Here is a 21,304-nt window from a genome sequence, read left to right as displayed (position 1 = left end):
AACCCCATGTCCTTCATGTCGAATTCAGCTTCAAGATTCTTCTTGCAATCTTGGATGAGCCTGGATGACCCAGTTAGGAACAGGTCATCTACATATAATACCAGAATAAGTGGCTCATTCTCTACCATCAAATAGTAGAGATTGGGATCAACATCACTCTTGAAAAATCCCAACTGCTGCAAGTAACTATCAATCCGACCATACCATGTTATTGGTGCCTACTTGAGCCCATACATGGCTTTCTTTAATTTGCAAACATGAGTTCTCTTCTCATGAGTTTCGAAACCTTCGGGTTGTTCTATATACACTTCCTCTTCTATCACCAAGTTCAAGAATGTTGTCTTGACATCCATCTGGTGAATCTCCCATCCTATTTGAGCTGCTAGGGATATAACAGATCTGATAGAGGCGTATCGAGCAACTGGAGCGAAGCTCTATTCATAGTCTATTCCTTCTTTTTTAGCATACCCCTTTGCCACAAACCTTGCCTTGTACTTCTCTATACTGCCATCTGCAGCATACTTGATCTTGAAGATCCATCGTGATCCTACAACTGATCTATCTTCTAGTCTAAGTACTACTTCCCAAACACCATTCGTCATAATGGAGTTTTATTCTTCCACCATGGCATCCACCCATACTTGGTGTTGAACAATGTCCTGAAAGCTAGAGGGTTCTTCAACCTGAGCTACTAATGCCTAGTATCTGTCAGGTTGTCTACGGTGCCTTTTCTCAGGTCTAGGAGCTCCAACAAACTCCTCTGCGTCCCTCAGTGTCTGTCGTACTTCTCTACTGGTTCTACCACTAGTGGTGGGAGGTTCAACCAACTCCTCCTTATGATCTTGTCGTTCCATCTGCTGAAAACTATCTGCATTTCCTCCTTTTGAGGAGATACTGGTATTGGTCACTGTAATTGATCCAGGTGTTTGTCCTCCTGCCTGTCCTACTTGTTGGCCCTGTTGCTCTTGGACTAATGGAACATATCCTTCTGCAAGCATCTCACGAGATTTCCTAAAAGATCTATCCTTCATGAACTTTGCATCCCGTCTCACTACAATCTTCCTGATGTTAGGAATGTAGATTTTGTATGCCTTTGAGGTCTCCCTGTATCGTACGAGATACACCTTTTCTACAGTCTGATCCAGTTTACTACGCTTCTTGTCCGGAATGTGACAATAAGCCATGCTTTCAAATATCCTGAGATCACTGACTTCTAACTTCTTCCCTATGAAGACCCCTTCAGGCGTTTTCTTCCCCAATGCTCTACGAGGAATTCTATTCTAGATATATACTACTGCGTTGCAAGCTTCCGCCCATAGATACCTAAGTAGATCCTAATCATACAACATAGCTTTGGCTGCCCCAACAACAGTTTAGTTTTTTCGTTCTGATACTCCGAATTATATGGAGTTGTCCACTTTTTTTTATGCCCTCCTTTGCGCAGAAATTTGTGAAGTCTTTGTCTGTATATTCTCCACCATTATCTGAACGCAATACCTTTATCTTTTTCCCTGCCATATTTTCAACAAGAGCTTTAAACTCTCGGAAACGATCAAAGACCTCATCCTTGGTATTTAAGAAATATATCTAGGTTTTTCTGGAGTGATCATCAATAAACATGACGAAGTATTCGTCGCCACTAAGAGCTCTTGTGAACATAGGACCACAAATCTCTGAGTGTATGAATCCTAATACACATTCTACTCTATTGTTACTTCTAGAAAAAGTTGCTTTAGCGTACTTCCCTAGTACACATCCTCTGCATAAGTCATCATGTTCACTACTAAGGACTGGCACTCCTCTAATAGTCTCTCTAAGCATCCTCAGTGCTCCATGGTGTAAATGCCCCATTCACCTGTGCCATAATTCATTTCACTCCTTCTCACCATTATAGTTGTTGCCAATCAATGCCATTGGTGACTCAAGCTGCAATTTATACAACTTGTTGCTTTGAATCCCAATTTGCCTTTTGTTCTTCCAGCTTGGATGCTTGATGCATACTTTCACTTCGAATCCTCATTTGCCTTTTCTTCTCCCAACTTGGATGCTTGACATATACTCTCTTTCCTATGAAGTCTATATTGTATACCTTGTCCTGTAACTAGGACCCCGAAATCATGTTCATTCCTAATCCTGGCACATGCAGAACATTGGTGGCTCGAATGCTAGTCCCTGCTTCTATCTGAAATGCTATGGTGCCTCTCCCTACTGGAGTTCATTTCATTATGTTTCCCATAGTAATTTGGAGGTCCATTTGTTCTTCTTGATAGCTCGAGAAATGTTCTCGTACTCCAGTCATATAAGCTGAAGCCCCGCTATCAATGTACCAAACATCTACTGACGCTGAATTTGCTAGGCATGTGAATTCTTCATCTAATCTGGTAGATAAATTTGAGACACTTTGAGTATCCATATTGTGCCAATTTCTGACGCTAACATGGCCCAGCAACTGCTGCAGGAAAAATTGTGTCCCACCTGAGACAACCCCTCTCATTGAATCTTTTGTTGCGTTGTTCCTCTACGACTGACAATTTTCCACTAGAAATACTTACCTCTCTATCGACTCACTCAGAGAGAGTTTTCCCACGAAATCCAATCCTCTTGGCCTTGAACTGCGCAAGCCCCTTAGATATTCGAATTACTGCCTTTGCAGGAATTTCGAATTCCCTTCTCCTTTCAAGGTTGGGTCTTCCGTCTTCTTCCTTTTGCTTTCCCTTAGCTCCAATACCATGTGAAAAATTCTAAATAGAAATTCTACTGCAATGATTAATATTATTTCTTCTACTTATTATCACAGATATAGTTATTCACAGTGTTCGTACAACAAATATTGAAATATATTCTAGTGCAGCCTTCACAATTAAAACATTGCAGAATGTAAATGTAAGGAAAAATACTGGCAAAAATACAATCACAATGATAGTTATTTTTGGACAATCATCCCTGGAAAACTGAATGTGGAAAAACCGGTGCAGCGAATGAGGGTTTCATTATTCTTTAGCAAATTCTCATGTACAAATTACAACCAGCAAAACAGGAATGAGAAATTTTACAGACGCTTCTTGACAAATTTCTGACCCAGGTGAAGTACTTCCTCTTCCCCGGAATCCTTCTACGTCCCTCTACGTCAAACTTCTCACACTGGCTCAGCATCAACCTGCCCACGCAAGCTCTGCGTCAATCTACCTTCACGCTGCCTCTTTTTGCGTCAAGCTGCCCACGCAGGCTCTGCATCAATCTGCCTTTGTGCTAAGGCTTTCTACGTCACCCTGTTCTTGCTATGCATCTTGCTACCTTACACTCTCTTAAGACGTTGATGCCCTCTCTTCCTTTCTTACCTGCAACTCTCCCTCTGATTCGATTTTCTCTTGTCGAACTTTGACCAGTGAAAAAATCAATCTTACTCAAGTAATTGAGTATCTGCGTCTAGTGTGTCCTCCAAGTGCCCATCAATCCTCCTCTTATAATCCTCTCGTTGATCAATCAACGGGCCAGATTAGATTCTAATCAATGGCTAGGATCATTTGACTTGATCTCCGCCTTTTTCTAATACAATTTAGATTAATACCCATTAATTATTTTAATTTCCTAAGTTCAGACTTAGGGTCCCATTAAAAATAATTAATTATTTTAATAAAACTATCTTCTTGCAAAATTTGAGGCCTAGAGCACATTCGATGCTACCCCAAAGCAACAAACATTTCCTTGTCATATATAGAATATGACTTCTCATGCGGTAAGAGCTTCCGACTCTCGAAAGCAATGGGATGCCCATCCTGAGATAATACTGCTATGATCCCCTCTCCTGATGCATCACACTCCACGGTGAAGGGCTGGGAGAAGTCTGGAAGTGCCAACATTGGACAACTGCTCATCACCTCCTTGAGGAGATCAAAAGTTGGTTGTGCCCCATCTATCCATGCGAAGGCCCCTTTCTTAGTCAAATCTATGAGGGGAATTGCTAACTGCGAAAATCCCTTGACAAACTTCCGTTAATACGTGCAAATGCCCAAGAAGCCTCTCAGCGCTGTCACATCTCTGGGTATTGCAAAGTCTCGAATAGCCTGTATTTTCTCCTCATGTACCTTCACTCCATCTACGCCAATAATATACCCTAGGTAGAGCATCTTAGTCAGGCCAAACTCACATTTGGATAGTTTGGCATAAAACTGTTGTTCCTCCAAAATAAGCACCTCCTCCAGGTGTTAGAGTTGCTCCTCCCAAGTCCTGTTGTATATTAGTATGTCATCAAAAAACACCAATACAAACCTCCTCAACTGCCTCCAGAACACGTGGTTCATACATGACTGGAAGGTGGCCGAGGCGTTGGTCAAGCTAAAGGGCATGACCAAAAACTTGAAGTGCCCATAATGGCATCAGAAGGTTGTCTTAGGGATGTCATAATCTTTCACCCTGATCTGATGGTACCCCGAACGCAGATCTATCTTAGAGAAGTACTTGGCTCCTCTAAACTCATCCATCAACTCATTGATGCGGGGTATGGGATATCAGTTCTTCAACGTCTCCCTGTTGAGCGCCCGGTAATCGATGCACATACGCAAGGTCGCATCCTCCTTCACCAACACTACTGAAGAAGAAAAGGGACTGGAACTCGGCCTGATGTGGCCCAACACCAACAACTCTTTGATGGCCCGCTTAGTGTGTAGACTGATGAAGTGTGATGCACTATATGTGCTTAGTTAACTTTTCTCTTACTTTGTTGTTTTGTATTTTTATGTTTGTTTTGGGCGTTTCTGTTCTTTGATGTCTAAGAATATACAATCTACGAGAGATTTAAATGGATCTAATGAATTTTAAAGGAAAATAAAGGTTCATATGTTAGTCTAATCTCCTAAAAATGGACCAAGAACTGTTAACTAGTTAGAACCTAATAAGAAAACAGAGCATCTATCTTATCTTATCATTAGTCCTAATCCATGGATCTAATTCTTAAAACCAGAAGTGATATGGATGCAGAAGGTAACTCAGTAATTGCATTCATTTAAACATTCAACCATTCAATTTTGGAATATGATGGAATCAATCTCCTTGAAATGATTTTTTGGAATGTCAAGTGATGCAACTAAGTAAGCACCTGAAAGCAGACAAGAAAAGGTAAAAGCATGTAAAACTAACAATGTACTAAGTAAATTCAATCACCGCATGAATTAGATATTTAACCATTTAAGTTAGAATCATCGTCATTTTGAAATGGTTTTTTGAGAACATCTATTAATGCAGCGAATTGACAGTTCTATGCTAAGAAAATGAGTAACAAAACAGTAAGAAAACTAAGCAACTGTGTAACTACTAAAGAAGCAAAGGGGCTGGAACTTGGCCTGATGTGGCCCAACACCAACAACTCTTTGATGGCCAGCTCAATCTCGTCCTTATAGGCCCTGGGGAGCCTATAAGAGGTGGTAATCCCTCCCTACACACCTAGCTCCAACTCGATGGTGTGCAAAAATCCTGTCTGGTGGCTTCCCTGGTGGAATGTCCCCAAATACCACTAAGTATTTGTTTAATAGTGCCTGTATATCTAGGGGTTGTGACTAGCCCTATCTCCCAGCCTCTGAGATCCTCAGCTCTATTGCCCATGCTATGTCTCCATGCCGCAAATCTGCCTCCATCCTATGCGTTGAAACTGTCTAGGGTGGGTATAAATGCATGCCTCTGAGGACCACTAACTTGCCATCCGATTCGGTGAACTCCATCTCCAGCTTCTTCCAATCAGTGGTAACTCATCCAAGGGAGTATAGGCACTGGACAGTTGATTTATGGTAACAATTGATTTCTGGTAACAGTTTATTTCTGGTACCATCGGATGTGCTCTAAGTCTCAAATTTTGCAGGGAGGCTTAAACACATGCATTCTCCAATACCCAAAAATCGTTTTGGGAAATTTCACCCGGAGACTATTTTATTAAAATAATTAATTATTTTTAATGGGACCCTAAGTCTAAACTTAGAAAATTAAAATAATTAATGGGTATTAATCTAAACTATGGGTGTAACTTCTAGAAGAAGACGAGAATCGAGTCCAAATGATCTGACCCATTGATTAGAATCTAATCTGGGTCGTTGGTTCTCAACTGCAGGATTATAAGAAAGACATCGATGGGCACTTGGAGAACACACACAGAGAAGATCAAGAGTGATTTTCTAAAGCAGAGTACCTGCCAGAGAGATTTTTGATAATGATCTCTTGCAGTGAGGGACAAGGATAGTATCTAGTGAGGAGTCTTTTCCTAGGCGAAAGAGTACATGGCAAAGAGGAGAGAACGATGTCCAGAGAGAGGTTGACGTTGGCCCACGCAATGCTCATGCAATGGCAGCACTGCGCCTAGAGGGAGATCGAATTTCCTGCTGAGGAAATAGAGTTTCAAAAGCCCAGAGCTGGGGTGTGAGACTGGGAGGCTGGAAGTCAAAATTTCTGGACAACAAAGAATCAGACAAAAGAGCAGTGCAGTCCCCAGCAGAGGTGACGTAGAGACTGCGTAGGGTTGACGCAGTTCTGCGCAGGGGTTGACACAGAGCCTCTTTCCAGCGAGATCAAGGTCGGAATCTTCCAGTGATAGGGTGAGAGCATCTCACTATTTGTTTTGTCCAGTTTCTCTCTGTATCAGATAGACAGTTGGGCATCCAACGAATTGTACTCAGAAATCACTACTGTATAATAATAAAACCCTCAGAGTTGCGGCACCGATTTTCCAACATTGGGTTTTTCCGGGGATATTTGTCCAAAAATAACTGTGTAGATGTGTTGTATTTCTTTCCTGTTCTGTTTCTTGTTTCTGCTTATAATTTAAATGGTGTAGATTGCAGTGTATTAGTTTTGCTATTTACTTTAGAAAACAAGAAGTAACTTGATTCAGAAATTAACAAGTAGGAGAAACTTAATCAGTTGCTGCAATAGAATTTTGGGCATCCAAACTTTTGTTGGCATTATGACACAGGGTTGGCACTATGACACAGGTGTTGTCCTTGATGGCAACTCACTCAGATGGCAGATCATTGTTCATGCTCTCAGAATGAAAGAAAAAGAGATATACGCAGGTTTCCTTTGACGAAGTCGCGTATACATGCGGGATTGCCGATCAAAAGTCGCGTATGCGTATGCACGCACTTTCATGCACAAAAAAGCGCATACGTGTAGGAAAACTTATTTTTGGTCCATGGAATTTAGTCCTTGGTATTTGGACCTGTTGTCGCACAGATTGTCATGACAACGCTCAGACCAGGGGCTGTCACCCTGATCCCCGATCTCTCCGTTTAAGCCGTCTCCCGCGGCTAAGGGGGGTAGACCCTATGGGATGAATGAAGATCAATTGTGGACCAGTTGGGTTGGGAGACACAACAAGGCGGTTTAGCACCTGATTGATTTTAGGAATTAATGTACTTACTACTAGCGCCTTATGGGGTTAATGATTAAATGATTATTTATTAGATGTTGCAAAAGTATAAACCATGTAAAACAATCATTTATCATCAAAAACCCAAGCAATGCAAGATAATCGATAAACGCTCAATGCTTTACAATTTTCCAGCAATTAAACTTCAAGAAAAATCAGATGCTTTAAATGATCATAAAATTGAAATGCTGACCAGTTACCACTTTCACATAGCTAATTTCAAAATAAACATTAAGTGCGTTTAACTATAGAGAAATGGAACATTGAGACACCAAATATGAAATTTTCAATTTTTTTTAAGCTTTTTTTCAGAATATTTTTATATTTTATATAAATAAAACAAATTAAACTAAACTAAACTAAATGAAACTCAAAATTATTAAAATTAAATCCTAAAAACCCATTAAAATCATTTTATTCTCGGCATTTCAACGAACAATCATCCTTCTCATTTGTTATCTTTTCATCTGGCCCGGCAACGCCAACATTTTTTGGCGCCGTTACCGGGGATAGAGCTTTTCTGGCCCTGGCGTTTCAACGACATTTATCATTCTTTCATCTTTCGCATATCTCATTTGAGCTGGTAGAATCAACATGTTTTGGCATCATTTGGATCTTTTCATCACCTTATCTTTCGTCATATCAACAACTTCTCTTCAGTTCGTTTCTTGTTTGGGTGGCGACTCCATTTTCTTATTTTTCCCAGACAAGAAGCTTCCCTCATATCTGCTTATTGGTTGCTTTTTGGATCCTTTTATTTTTTTATGATTTTTTATAGTTCTAAATTAAAAATTCAAAATCAAAAATAATCTAAAATTAACAAAATCTAACTCTAAGTCAGAAAAATCAAAACACAAAAACAAAAATAAACTAAAGATTAAATCCTAAATAAAAGAAAATAAGATTTAAAATAGATAAAGCTAATTAAATTGTAGAATCTAAAATAAAATTTAAATTTAATGCTAATCTAAACTAAGAAACAAAGATACAAATGAAATATTTAACTAAAATTTTTATACGTGCAGCCTACCGAAGATTGAAAGGAAATCGTAATTTTTTTGTTTTTGTTTTATGCTTGTAATTTAACGAACACTATAAAAAAATAAACGCTAACCTAGCTTATGTTACTTAACCATATCGATTTTATTTTTTTTGCTGAGTATGCAGGCTTGGACGGCATGAAGAGAACGCGCAAGGCGCAGCTATCCAAGGTAGCGGATTAGGCGGCAGAAGGATTTCACGCAGGAGAAAGGCAGCTTTGGAGCAGGTTTGAAGGTGCAGCAGCAATGAGGGTTTTGCAGATGACAGCGTTTTGTTATGTGCAGGTGACGACAGCAGCGTGAGGAGACTAAGCAATGGACGATAGAGGGAGGCTGCGTAGGAGTTAACACGCAGAGAAGAAGCTGCGTGGGCAATGTGAAGGACAGAGTCTTTATTGATTTGCTTGCCATACAGGTTGATGGCAACAAAAAAATGAAACAGATAAAGTTTGTGGTAGCAACGTGGAATGCGCTGCGTGGTTTGGCAGCAATGGCTACGGATTGAATGAGAACAGCTGGTAATGAGAGAGGGTTGGCCAATATGCAAAGTATGGAGGGATTGAGGGTTGGATGGGTTTTGTATGCAGGCAATGAGGAGGCAGCGTAGAGAAATGAAAACAACGTGCAGCTGCGTGAGGGTTTGGACAGTGAAAACTCTTTAAAAAATTTCGAAATTTCTCCGAAAATTGAAGACTCCAGGTAGCAGCAGAAAGATGGATCAGAAAACCCTCCAGATTCTCCAGTAAATTTCAAATCACCCTGCATTCATATTTGTCTGATGGAAGCTCTGAATTTTTACTTTTTTCTCAAAACCTGTACCTGCAACCTGTAATGGAAAAAAGAAACAAAAAACCAAGAAGTAAAATGTGCCAGAAACAAAACTAAAACCCTAAATCAGCTAAATAATTACAGCATTTACAGATTTAAGACTCTTAAGCAGCCAGATTTGTCAATAATCACAGGACCTATGGTTTTGGACCATAGTATCTCGTCTGAAGTGTTGAACCCAGGTATTTGGTCCAAGGTATTGATTCGTTATGGTTTTGGACCATGGTATTGTGTAAGGCCTAAGACTATAAAAGGGGAAGGAGATCATTATGCATGGACATTGACTTAAGTATTGAATATCTGATGAAGAGCTAAATCTGAAATATTGGTCATTGGGTTATGGTGCATAGCTGGATCTGAATCTATGAGGAACCTGAGCGCAAGAAGAAGGATAAGTACTATTGATGGGTCAAGATCTTAAGGCTTGAATAGTAGTATCTTAGTGTGATTTCGATCTGTTATTTTTGGCGCATGACTTGATCTATAACTGATGTCTGAATAAGTAAAAGGATGAATTATCTTTTATAGATCTGTATGCAGGTTCAGCGAAGCAAAGGCGCGTATACACGCTGGTTCTGTAATTCAAAATAGCGTATACGTAGGTTGGCCTTAATTCAGCAGCATATGCATGCAGGTTGTACACATTGAAGTAGCGTATGTCTCTTGAAATATGTTTTAGCTACTTCTGTTTATTGCTGCAGTGTTCTGGGTTCAGAATTAGTGTCTGGTTACTGTTACTGTTTTATGGGTACAACATTCAGAGAAGTGACTATTTCATTCAGTTTTGGTTGGTGCAAAGGAGATTGATTGATGCAGATATACTTGATGTTTGATGTTATTCATGGATCCAGTCTGAAAATTTATGAAATGTGGTCCCTGGAATAAAAGAGAAGGTTGTAGCCTTCTGTAGGTCAGCACCTACGTACTAGTACCTCAGCTAGTACAAGAGCTAAAGGGGTTGTGGCTCCCTTCCAGGAGAAGCTGGAGAACAAGAGAAGGTTGTAGCCTTCTGTAGGTAGCAGCCTGCGTACTGGGGTAAGACTGCACCAGTACAGAAACATTGTAAAAAGAAGTTTTTAATTAAAAGAAGATAGAGACGAATTGCAGCAGGTGGTTTTCACCCACATTGGGTTTCCACCTTATATCTTGTGTTCTTATGTGTCACTGCCTACTTTGTTTTATTGTTCCTGGTTACTGTTTATATGGTTTGATGCACAAATTAATGATCAACATCTAAATAATAATTTAAATTACAAGTCTGTCGGTTATACGCTGGTTTACTTCTCTGTAGTTGCGTACATACGCAGTTTTCACTAACTAAAGTAGCGTACACAAATCTGATTGTGAAATGAAAAATAATTGACCTGATAATACTGATTCACCCCCCCCCCTCTCAGTATTATTTCCAACAATTGGTATCAGAGCAGGTCCTTCAGAAGAAGCTTGATCACTTGAAGGAAGATCTATCATCATGAGCAACTACGAAAAAGAGGCATCGATCAGGCCACCAATTTTTGATGGGAGCAACTTCGTCTATTGGAAGGTAAGAATCACAACCTATCTTCAATCTCTTGGTACTGAAGTTTGGGATATCGTGGAAACAGGATACACATTTCCATCAGCAACTCCTACAGATACGGTTGGTAAGAAGCAGTATGAAACAAATGCAAAGGCTGTCAATACTCTATTAGGGAGTCTATCTCAATCAGAATTCGTCAAGGTTATGCAGCTCAAAACCGCAAAAGAAATATGGGACAAGATCGTTCTGAGCTATGAAGGAGATGATCAGGTAAAACGAGCAAAACTACAAACTCTCAGAATTCAGTATGAAAATCTCAGAATGCACAATGATGAAAGTGTGGCTAACTATTTCTTACGTATAGATGATATTGTTAATTGTATGAAAAACTTGGGTGAAGAAATAAAAGAAGTTACTTTGGTTGAAAAGGTTCTAAGATCTTTGTCTTCTAAGTTTGAATCAAAAGTTTATGCCATAGAAGAAAAGCAGAATCTACAGAGCATTAGCATGTACACCTGCACAGAATCCTAACTGCTTTCAAAATGAGAAAAGGGGGACCATCGGACAGGAGAGAAGCCGCGTTCAAAGCCTCAGGAAAAGGAGATTACAATGAGTCATGACATATGTCAGAAGGAGAGGAAGAATCAAACTTTGTCAAGAACCTTCAACGGGGTTATGGAAGATTCAGAGGTAAGCTACCTTTCAAATGTTTTGCTTGTGGAAGAGTCGGTCACTATGCGGCCAAGTGTCCTCATAAAGATAAGCTTGACAAAGGTAAGGAACCAGTTAGATGGAACAGAAAACAGAATGTAAGTAAGAAGAGCTATTATACACATGAAGACATTGATGGACTTTCAATTAGTGATGAAGATGAACAATGTAATGATTATAGACTTCTGATGGCCTTTGAAGATGATGATTTCTTGGATGCTATAGATGAAGAAGGTCTTTATGAAGAAATTTCTAAACTTAAAATTTGTTTAGAAGAAAAAAATATGATTATAGATACTCTGACATTCCAACTTGCTGAAAGGGAAAAACACAATGAAAAGTTAGAATGTGAAATTGTGAGACTTAAAAAAGATATTGAAAAATCAAAAGCTCTTAATCTTAGATTTGCTAAAAGATCTGAAACTTTAGATGAGATTATCAAAGTGCAACGTTCTCTTCTAATCAATATAGGTCTTGGATATACTGAAGAAGCACAGAAGCCATCCACGTCCAAAAGTTATCTTGATGCAGCAAGGAGAAGTGAACAGGTTGACAATCGACAACAAAAGCATAATGCAGATCACCAGGTAAATTAGGGACAATTTACTTCAAGAATGAACAAAGATCACCAAATAAATCGGGGGCAATCTACTTCAAGGATAAACATAAGCTACAACCAACCACAGGTAAATCATTCTTAATTTTCCTCAAGAATAGATGTCAATGGAAACTACAATCATTCGGTCAGTAGGTTTGATAATCGCAGGAATTTTTTCAATGGCCAATGTTTCTCTTGTCATAACTTTGGACACAAAGCTGCTCAATGTGTTGCCTACAAGACCATCATGACTAGAGAAGCTCAAAAACAAAGTAGTATGACTGGGATCATGAAAAGGACCTACAATAACTTTTCTGCTCTTAAGAATGAAATAGAATGTTCTATTTGTAGCAACTTTGGTCATGAAGATTCTGAATGCAGGAGTAGGTTTCGGCAAACAACTCAGAAGGAGCAAGCTACATTGAGTCCCAAAACATGGAGAAAGAAAGAACTGCAATCAGAAAGATGTGGGATAGCCTTATATGTGGAAGGACAGGAAAATCAGTGGTACATCGACAGTGGATGCTCGAAACATATGACAAGTGATAAAGAAAAACTTCAATCATATAGTGCCTTAGAAAAGGAAAAAAAGGTCTCATTTGCAAATGACACCCCTTCATTCATAAAAGGTAAAGGTTTTGTTCTTTTGAAAGAAAAGGTCAAAGCTGGAAATATCATGTATGTTGATGGCTTAAAGCATAATCTATTGAGTGTCAGTCAAATGTGTGATCAAGGAAATGAGGTAATATTTCGATCAAATGGATGTATTGTTCGTGAGCTTGATACAGGAGAAACAATGATCAAAGGCATAAGAACACCAAATAATTTATACATACTCAAGGGAGGACAACAACAATGCTATCTAAGCAAGAATGATGAACACTGGCTATGGCACAGAAGATTGGGGCATCTAAGCTTCTCTCAGATAAGGAAAGCATGCAAATATCAGGCGGTTCGTGATCTCCCTGACATCAGAATTCTAGACAATACAATATGCAAATCATGTCAGTTTGGGAAGCAAACCAGAACTAATTTCCCTAAGAAGGAAGGATCAGCTAGTAAGCCACTTGAACTTGTCCATACTGATGTATGTGGTCCAACTAGGAAGAAGTCACCTCGAGGAGAAGAATACTTCATATTGTTCATTGACAACTTTTCAAGGATGTGTTGGATAGGACTCCTGAAGCATAAAGACGAAGCTTTCGAAAAGTTCAGAGCATTCAAAGCCTTGGTTGAAAATGAATCAAATCGCAGAATCAAATGCCTCAGGTCTGATTGAGGAGGGGAATTTACCTCGGATGAATTTTTCGATTTTTGTGAAGAACATGGAATAAGAAGGGAATTCTCTACTGCAAGGACTCCTCAACGAAATGTAGTGGAAAGGATGAACAGAACGGTTCAACAAATGGCTCGTGCTATGCTTGATAATTCTGGAACTCCCGCAACCTTCTGGGATGAAGCTGCATTCGTTGCGGTTACTATTCTCAACAAGACAAATGTCCGGGTGAACAGCACTGAAACTCCTCATGAACTTTGATATGGTAAGACTCCCACGGTTAAATACTTCAATATTTTTGGAAGCAAATGTTACATCAAAAGGATTGATGAAAACCTTGGCAAGTTTGAACCTAGAGCAGATGAAGGCACTCTCCTTGGTTATTCTCCCCACAGCAAAAAATACAAGTGTTACAATAAAAGACTAGGAAAAATTGTTGAAAGTATTGATGTAGTGGTTGATGAAGAAGGAAACATTCCTAGGCAAGTAAAACCCGAAGATTTCAAAGATGATGAGGACTATCCTTCAACATCAAATCAAACTTATGATGAAGAAGATATCCATGAGGCACCAGAAGAACAGATAAGGATAGATAGAAGAAAAGACTCCATCCAGGTACGTTCAGAAGAATCATCCAAAAAATCAAATTTTGGGGCAGAAAGAGGCGGTTGTACAAATAGGAAGAACTATTTCAGAAGCTTCAAGCTATCTAGCATTGCTCTCCTCCACTGAACCACAAAATGTAAGAGAAGCACACAAAGATGAACGCTGGGTCAAGGCCATGAATGAAGAACTTGAGCAGATTGAAAAGAATAACACTTGGGAGTTGGTTCCTAGACCAAACGATAAGAATGTCATAGGGACAAAATGGATATTCAAAAACAAGCTGAATGAAAATGGAGATGTTATTAGAAACAAGGCCAGACTTGTTTGTAAAGGGTATGCTCAACAAGAAGGTATATACTTTGAAGAAACTTTTGCACCGGTTGCTAGAATTGAAGCCATAAGAATGTTCCTTGCTCTTTCTAGCTTTCAGAAGTTCAAAGTTTTTCAAATGGATGTGAAATCTGCCTTTTTAAATGGAGACTTGGAAGAAGAAGTGTATATTGAGCAACCAGATGGATTCATCCTTGGAAATGATCCAAAACTTGTATGCAGACTCAAAAAGGCTCTCTACGGCCTTAAACAGGCTCCAAGGGCTTGGTATTATCGTTTGGATAAGTACCTCCATCAACAAGGTTTTACAAAAAGATCAACAAATAGCAATCTATATATAAAAATTGACAATGATAAGTTGCTAATACTTGTTGTGTATGTTGATGATATCATCTTTGGTAGCAATGAAGAAGACATGACTCAAAACTTTGCCTTGGTGATGCAAAAAGAATTTGAAATGTCCCTGTTTGGTGAGCTCACATATTTTCTTGGTTTACAAGTCCAACAAAACAAAGACCGTATTTTTCTATCACAAACCAAGTACCTCAGGCAGATCTCGAAGAAATATGGCGTGGAGGATTCAAAACCAATATGTACCCCTATGGTAACAGGATGCAACCTCAGTGCAAATGATGAATCAGTAGCAGTGTGTCAACCAACCTATAGATCCATGATTGGAAGTCTGCTCTATTTAACAGGTACCTGACCAGACATCATGCATGCAGTGGGAATAGTTGGAAGATTTCAGGCAAATCCAAAGGAAACTCATCTTCAGGCAGTTAAGAGAATTTTCAAGTATCTTCAAGGAACTCAAAACTATGGCTTATGGTATCCTAGAAACACAGATCTCACACTTCATGCATATACAGATGCAGATTGGGCAGGAAGCGTGGATGACAGAAAAAGCACTAGTGGTGGTGCATTCTTTATGGGTTCTAGATTAGTCTCTTGGTTCAGCAAGAAGCAAAGTTCAATTGCTTTATCTACAGCTGAAGCGGAATATGTGGCTGCTGCATCTTGCTGCACACAACTCCTTTGGATGATGCAAATTCTGCAAGATTTTCAAATCACTTGTACTCCACCTATCTCTATTTTATGTGATAATACAAGTGCAATTAGCATTTCAAAAATCCAATCATGCATTCAAAGACCGAGCACATACCTATCAAATATCATTTTCTTCGAGAACAAGTGCTTGAACAAAAGGTCAAATTGGAGTATGTTCCCTCCAAGGAACAGGTTGCTGATATACTCACCAAACCACTGCCCAGGGAGACATTTGAATACCTCAGACAGAAGCTGGGAGTAGTTGATGCATCATCTTGCTGTTGAAACTTGTCTGTTTCAGAGAAAAGTGGTTGTACGCGAGTTTAATGAGGAGAATCCACGTACATACGCCAGTTTATGTGGATACAGTCGCATATATGTTGGTTTGAAGACAAACAGTGGGCCAGGCTCAGGATGAAAGGAGTCTGATATGGGTCTAACAGAGACCATCTGGCACAGGTTCAGGGGGAGCATATATATTCTTCTAATAATGCATTGTTGGCATTATCCTAGAAGATCTTGGTTCAAGATCACAGTGTTTTGGTTTCAGGGGGAACAGGTGCAGAAGAAGAACATGGTTGCTGGTCTGAATGATGATTGACAGATGCTGCTGATGATAGTTGTTGATAACTATCATAGTCTGGTTGTAGATATTTCGTCTCTATGTCATGTATTTATTTTCTTATCAAGGTCATGTAACGGCCTACTTTGGTTTCCCCACTATGCCTGGGATGGATAATGTAATGTTCTTGTTTTATCTTGTGTAAACTTTTGGTGTATCCCCACTTGGTTGGGAGATGGATGTATGTATGAGTCTTTGGTGAGAGGAAGATCATTTATGATGTATAAAGTTATGTATCTTCTTGTAGAAAATCTTCTTGCTGACCTTGCCTACAACGAAGGGGAGCATGGACAGCACAGCAGAGCAGAGATTTCAGCATGAACTCAGGGGGAGCATAACCCTTTGCCCTTGATGTCAAAGGGGGAGAATGACTTTGAGTGACTTGGGGTTGCCATCAAGTCCAAAGGGGGAGATTGTTGGCATTATGACACAGGTTTGGCACTATGACACAAGTGTTGTCCTTGATGGCAACTCACTCAGATGGCAGATCACTGTTCAGGCTCTCAGAATGAAAGAAAAAGAGATATACGCAGGTTTCCTTTGATGAAGTCACGTATACACGCGGGATTGCCAATCAAAAGTCGCGTATGCATATGCACGCACTTTCATGCACGAAAAAGCGCGTACGTGTGGGAAAACTTATTTTTGGTCCATGGTATTTAGTCCTTGGTATTTGGACCTATGGTTTTGGACCATAGTATCTTGTCTGAAGTGTTGAACCCAGGTATTTGGTCCAAGGTATTGATTCGTTATGGTTTTGGACCATGGTATTGTGTAAGGCCTAAGACTATAAAAGGGGAAGGAGATCATTAGGCATGGACATTGACTTAAGTATTGAATATCTGATGAAGAGCTAAATCTGAAATACTGGTCATTGGGTTATGGTGCATAGCTGGATCTGAATCTAGGAGGAACCTGAGCGCAAGAAGAAGGATAAGTACTATTGATGGGTCAAGATCTTAAGGCTTGAATAGTAGTATCTTTGTGTGATTTTGATCTGTTATTTTTGGCGCATGACTTGATCTATAAATCTGATAATCTGGGTATAACTGATGTTTGAATAAGTAAAAAGGATGAATTATCATTTATAGATCTGTACGTAGGTTCAGCGAAGCAAAGACGTGTATACACATTGGTTCTGTAATTCAAAATAGTGTATACGCAGGTTGGCCTTAATTCAGTAGCGTATGCACGCAGGTTGTACACATTGAAGTAGCGTACGTCTCTTAAAATATGTTTTAGCTACTTTTGTTTATTGCTGCAGTGTTCTGGGTTTAGAATTGGTGTTTGGTTACTATTACTGTTTTATGGGTACAACATTAAGAGAAGTGACTATTTGATTCAGTTTTGGTTGGTGCAAAGGAGATTGATTGATGCAGATATACTTGATGTTTGATGTTATTCATGGATCCAGTCTGAAAAATTATGAAACGTGGTCCCTGGAAGAAAAGAGAAGGTTGTAGCCTTTTGTAGGTCAGCACCTACGTACTAGTACCTCAGCTAGTACAAGAGCTAAGGGGGTTGTAGCTCCCTTCCAAGAGAAGCTGGAGAACGAGAGAAGCTTGTAGCCTTCTGTAGGTAGCAGCCTGCGTACTGGTATAAGACTGCACCAGTACAGAAACATTGTAAAAAGAAGTTTTTAATTAAAAGAAGATAGAGACGAATTGCAGTAGGTGGTTTTCACCCACATTGGGTTTCCACCTTACATCTTGTGTTCTTATGTGTGACTACCTGTTCTATTTTATTGTTCCTGGTTACTGTTTATATGGTTTGATGCACAGATTAATGATCAACATCTGAAGAATAATTTAAATTACAAATCTGTTGGTTATACGCTGGTTTCCTTCTCTGTAGTTGTGTACATACGCGGTTTTCACTAACAGAAGTAGCGTATACAAATCTGATTGTGAAATGAAAAATAATTGACCTGATAATATTGATTCACCCCCCCCTCAGTATTATTTCCAACAATTTTCACTTGGACACCAATCACTACGTTGTCTTGCACATCTACCACAAAGAAATGGTCTGTCATGGAGTAGTTCCCCATGGTCACAGTCAAGGCGGGGACATACCGAGTGGACTGAATAGTCCGATCGCCCGGCACAAGCACTGAAAAGCCCTCAAAATTTGTCGTGGTGATGCCCCTCCTCTTAACCAACTGGGCATCAATGAAGTGGGTAGCCCCAATGTCAACTAAGACTGAGACATCCTGCCCCTGGATTGTACCTTGAATCCTCAATGTCAGAAATTTGGGGACCCCACATAAAGAAGCAAGGACTCTCCTTGATGGAGCAAAAGATGTTCCCCCTGTGGAGGTGGTGGTGGTGGTCCCCTCTCTACCGGACTCTCACCATCTCCCACACCACACTCTAGCACCACATCATCCTCATGATCTCTATCTGAGAAGACGTCAATATAGTGGGCTTTGCCAGCTGTGCACCGATGGAGTGGTGCTCAAGGCTCCCGACAAGTAAAACATAGTTTCCTCCTCCTGAGGTCCATCTGTGTCTCATCATCAAGCTACCCACGTCTCTGGGCTACTCTCTGTGGTGGTGGCCTAGTATCACTCCCCTTCTGAGGGTAGGGAATGCATGCAAGGAAAGGTGCTCATGTCTTGGGGATGTCCCCCTGCAAATCTATATCACATGCACTGCTTCTTGCAACATGGAGGGTCTGCGTGACTTCACCAGTTCATGCAGGGGCTCAGGCAGGCCCTCTATGAAGGTGTACACCCTCCGAAAAGAATGAACCGACTCAATCAAAATTATAAAAAAGCTTAATCAAAAATCAAATATAGATAAAATATTTGATCAAATCTGAAGCATGCAGAGTTCCATGTAACAAGGAGGGACAGAGAGATGGAAAGGAACAAAAGTGGTAGAGTACTACTGAGATAGGGAAATTTTTTATTGAAGAAACAAAGTGCAGGAAGGAGGAAATTACTAATAAATCCACATACCGAGAGAAGCCTCAATTATTCTTCAGTTTTTGGGCACGAGGGCAGAGTACCTCATTTGTGAAGTACTTTGGAGCTGGGTACCAAGGTCGTGTCCAGTTTGACTTAGAGGTTTTGGTCATTTTGATAACGAAAGCAGGAACAGCGGCCACCAAAAACATCATCAAACAGAAGTTCGACTTCAGGAACACTCCAAACAAAATTTACAAGTATTTATTGATGATTTGCCAAATTTCAAAGAATGTCTACTTGTCTCATAAATTTAAAGGTTTATTTTTGTAAGAATGATAAATTAATACTTTATAGTTGTTTAGGGCTTTACAATAATTGAGCCATTTTATTAATCAATGGGAATTAGAGAGTACATAATGAGTAAGAACAATGGAGCCTGGGGTTTCTATGCAAGCTATACAAACCCTGGGTGAAATCTCGTTGATCCAACTACTGAAATGGCTCCAAATTGATAATGCACACTGCGCAGAAAATTTGTTATTGGTTGCCAAATGGAACTCGAAATTCTGCCCAAAATAATTCCCAGAATACTCTGAAATTGCAGCCACAAAATCCTCTCCTCAAACCCGAAAATACCCAAAAACGATTTGGCCTATCTCCAAGCCAAAATCGAACCCGCAAAGTGATGCAAATTCCCCAGCTAACTGACAATTCCCCCTACTATAAGAATGAGGATTTCAAGCCCGAATATTGCTCGAAAAATTGTGTAAAATTAGCTCAAGACTCCTCTCAATAAACCCACAAAAACCCAAAAAGGGTTTGGGTTGAAACCACTGACCCCCGGTGACCCCCAACAAGTGAAAATTGCTGAATTTGGCTAGAAAACGCCCCATGGTCTTTGATGCTATTGAATTAAGCCCAAATATACCACTAGAAATCTCTACCAACTCTAGCTAAATTCTCCCTTGCGGTATACCTCCAATCTTTGGCCCTTAACTCTCCTCAACCCCTGTGCACTTCCAGAAATGTAGAATTTTGGCCCCAAGAATTCCCTCAAACTCGGCCCTACTAATCACCACAAAATCTCCAAATAAAATAATGGAAAACACCTGCAAATCCTTCAATGTTTTGATCCTCCGTAACTGATCTCCCCGCAAGTAATTTGAACCACTTATGGGCCCTAGAAGAAACACACTAGTTGTAATAACCTGCAAATATGCCCAATGGAAACTCTGAATTGAGCTCCCCAAATTTGCCTCACTAGGGAGACACCGAAAGTTCTTTGAAATGAGGATGGAATTCCCCGCTTGGAACTCTTGTGCTAAACAACAGTTCTCTTATTGTGCTAAACAACTCCAAGAGAAGATGTAATGTGAAGTGTAATAGTCAAAAAGATGATCAACAAATGACTCATTTTATAATTTCTCCCCATGCTTCTAGACTCCCCTTTTAATTATTATTTTATTGGTGGGGGGAATTTTCCACTAAGTGAATTTTTCCTTCATATTAATAATTTAATAAATTGACGCCAATCTCCAATAAAATAATACTTGTCACCTTTCTCTAGAATAATAGTTGCCCCTTTTAATTAACATTAACAAAATTGCGAAAAATTCCCAAGCTCTCAAAATTGGGGATATTACATCTCCACTTGCTACACAACCACCTCCTAGATGGCTAGAAAGTGAAGAGCATGCCTAGAATTTGAAGACTTTGCCTGATTGTGTAATATCCCAAACGGGATATTTTGCAGAAATCTAACTGAAACAAAATTACTCCATAAAAATTTCCATTTGTTTTAACAGAACATTGCCATGTAAAAATATATCCAATAGCATGCAGCAAAACAACAATAAAATGAACAGGAACAATCTCAGCTTTTATTATAATAGGAACTAGGGTTTACATGCTAATACAACAAAATAGTTGAGATGGGAAACTAGCCTCAAGAATACGCTCCACTACTATGCTGGCCCTCCAAACTGGATTGAACTACACTGCACTGCTTAGCTCTCCTATGAATTTTGGATGAATTCACCAAGGGAAGGTGGGTACTTACCCAACCTCACTGAAGCACCCAAGGGTTTCCCTCCTGGGGCTACAAATGAAGTAGAGAACCGGGTTCTCAAACCTCTCCTGCAAGAAAAAGATCAAATCCAAGATGTCCCCTAATAGCCTCCTCTTTTATAAATCTAATGGACCCCTCTAGAACCTCCTATTTTATTATTATTTTAATCATGGAGTATTTTTCCATCTTTTATTTCAATTAAAATGTTATTTTTAATCTGGTAAACGGGTAAATTGGGCACCATGCCTCCTCTAGTCAGTGAAAATCACTTCTAACTATTTCATCCTGTAGATCTTCTCATTATGGTTCCAATGAGCTATTACACTAAGGCGTTCTG

General features: G+C 39.6%; 1 protein-coding gene across 3 annotated transcripts in view; it reads right to left on the bottom strand.

The window, feature by feature from the left end:
- Positions 1-21,304, bottom strand: part of LOC149153200 (uncharacterized) — a 299,597-nt gene that overhangs the window by 112,748 nt on the left and 165,545 nt on the right. The gene's annotated exons all lie outside the window — the stretch shown is intronic.

The sequence above is a fragment of the Pinus tabuliformis genome, chromosome 9 (assembly GCF_031772625.1).
Source record: "Pinus tabuliformis cultivar Carrire ecotype Pingquan chromosome 9, CPIR1, whole genome shotgun sequence".
NCBI lineage: Eukaryota > Viridiplantae > Streptophyta > Pinopsida > Pinales > Pinaceae > Pinus > Pinus tabuliformis.
This window is presented reverse-complemented; position numbering and strand designations above follow the sequence as displayed.